A 2,653-nucleotide genomic window follows, 5' to 3' on the forward strand; every position below is an offset into this window, starting at 1 on the left:
TATAGAATATTATAATGATTCAATAAAAGCGTTAAATTGGCTAGAGTTGGACGACAATAAAAACTACTGACAAAAACTAAAAAAAAGGATAGGCTTGAAGCACGAACTACAAATCTTGTAATCACTAAGTTTACGGAGTAACTATTCTACATCCGTAACTACTTATTCGAAATGGTCACCATTACCATTTTAATGTATTTGCCATACATAGAAGGAGGTCCTTCGCGGTAGCCAGAGTAGCTGAATCTCTGCCATTTATTCCTAAGGTCTATATATGTCAACTCCGAGCCAGATCGATGAAGCATACATTTTAACGTCCGTCGCCCATTTGGCCATGATGCCGCAACCCAATTCCCTGGCGTACTGGGCATATGAGTCGCTCTCGCTGTAGCTGGGAACTCTTGGTTCGATTTTCAAGAATGCTCCCCGTTTTTTGCGTACTTAGCTGTAGGAAATATCATCTCCTGTCAGTACGCACGAAATGGCCCTGTAAAAACAGTTCCTGTCCCCACGGATGCTTTTTGTCGTTTTGGAGGCTCGCAAAGGCTTAAGAGCGGCGTCGGGCCCTACTTCTAGGCACTTGCTTAGCCCAATAGCTTGGCGCTTAGCACTGCTGTTTCCTCCATGCAAAGGGGACTGGGAAAAAAACACTGTAATAGATATAAAAACGATGCCAAAGCTTTCACTTCACTCTCACTTCAAAGTAGCTGTAAAATTCTAGATTTAAGGTCTTTTTCGCGCAAAGCTACCGTAAATAAATGAGGTATTTCCGAATAAGAACACCAGGAATATCGTCTGCTCCCGGACCATCATAAAGTGTCGACCAATCAGAAGGGGCCTTTCTAGAGCCAGCTACGAGATAGGCTCTCTCTGGTTGGCTGAGGCGGACAATATTCCTCTTGTTCTTATTTGGACCTTATTAACAATCTCGTGCATAAATCAACACGTGTTGTGGCAATTTCACGGGTTTTCGCAAAATTACAAACACTCTGTAGTTTTGTTTTTCAGAAATGTTCTGTAATTTTTTGAACACACGAAAAGCATGTAAAGCATGCGAGGGGTGTGGAACTGGACATAATATGTTAACACCGGGAAAAATGTTTCAAAACAATCAAGGGACAATCGGTTACAATCACACACAGTCGAAAGCAATCACATAATCCGAAACAATCACACACACTCACGACACAATCACACACAATCAAGTCAGAATCTGACAGCATTCCCCAAAATATGTTAGAATATTTACCCGACAATACTCTCCCCGACACCCGGTACCACCTCAGAAATATGTGGAAAAATACAGGAAACGTATGTTAACATTGTTACAGGTTGGACAGTGAATTTGATATGCTGATTTTGTTACATTTAGGAAGCGAATTTGTGCATGTCTCGGAATGAGCAGCTTTATGGTCAGCAAGTACCAGAAAAATGTAGAGAATTTGAAGATGAGTCCTCTGACCCCGGGCAAGGACAGGACTCGAGTGCGCCCAGTCAGAAAAGTTGACAGCTTCACTGCGAATGCCACACGGAATTTGGTGCTGGAGCTACAAAGGAAAGGTATATAAAGGATATAAGGAATAAATTCCTGCCAAATATTCCGGAACGCCATAAAATTGGTGCGTTCCTGTGGCCGAGGTTTTCGGCCATTTCGTTTCTCTTAGTGGACGAGAGAGAGAGAGATAGCAGGTATGCATGCCGGCCGTGTAGTGTGAACATTGTTGTAGTCCGGGCCAGAGGCTCCCGGTTGCTCTAAGAGGCCGAGGAGGTCAAGTGAAAGTCAGGAGTTAAGCAAACCAGTGTTTATTGAATTTTAAGAACACGAGGCACTTTGTAGCGCGGTAGCGGGTAGCGCGGGTGCGGAGCATAAGCGAAAGAACGCGGTAGCGTAGAGAGTACTAGGCAGATGTACGCCAGACCACGGGGCACGGCCCATTCACCCAGACGTCTTTCACCCAACACTCGATTGACCCAAAGTCCGTTCACCCAGGGTCTTTTCACCCCCTAATATTCACCCAAGGCCCGTTCACCCTGGATTTCATCTCACCCATGCCTGAATAATTCACCCAGAAATAAATTTCAAATGCAAGGGATGAGAAGGCTTGCAGACTGCATACCGTGACCCGGACGACGACACAGTTCGCAACGGCTTCAAAGAAGTCGTCGGCCCGCCTTCGTGCCTGTTAACTAGGTAGATGTATGCCAGGCGCGTCGCAGCGTAACAGTGTTTCGCGAGATATCGCGAAGCCTGTTACGCGAGACGTGGTCTGGCACATCTACCTAGGCCTGCGGCGCTGACACCCGAGTCGGGAAAAGGGCACAGTCGTAAATAGGCCTTCGGCCAGAGGGCTCAAAATCAATACAGTTCTTCCTTTTTATGCTACAAAGCTACAATAAAAAATAGAGTCTCCTAGCTCACACCGTGTTCGAGTTATCGTGCGTACAGACAGACAGACAGACGCGAAACTTTTTGATCATCACTGGAGTAATAGGCTTCGCTAATCGCTCAGCCAATGACGTCACAGAAGCCTGCGAAGAAGTTTTGAACAACTTGCCGGACCGAATGGTGGACTTCGGGGACTACTTCGAACGCACCTATGTCGTCGGGCGGAGAAGACGAGGAAACCGCCGAGGAGCACCGCCACGGTACCCT

This window comes from Frankliniella occidentalis, unplaced genomic scaffold (assembly GCF_000697945.3).
Source record: "Frankliniella occidentalis isolate FOCC.00 unplaced genomic scaffold, Focc_3.1 Scaffold389, whole genome shotgun sequence".
Taxonomy (NCBI): domain Eukaryota; kingdom Metazoa; phylum Arthropoda; class Insecta; order Thysanoptera; family Thripidae; genus Frankliniella; species Frankliniella occidentalis.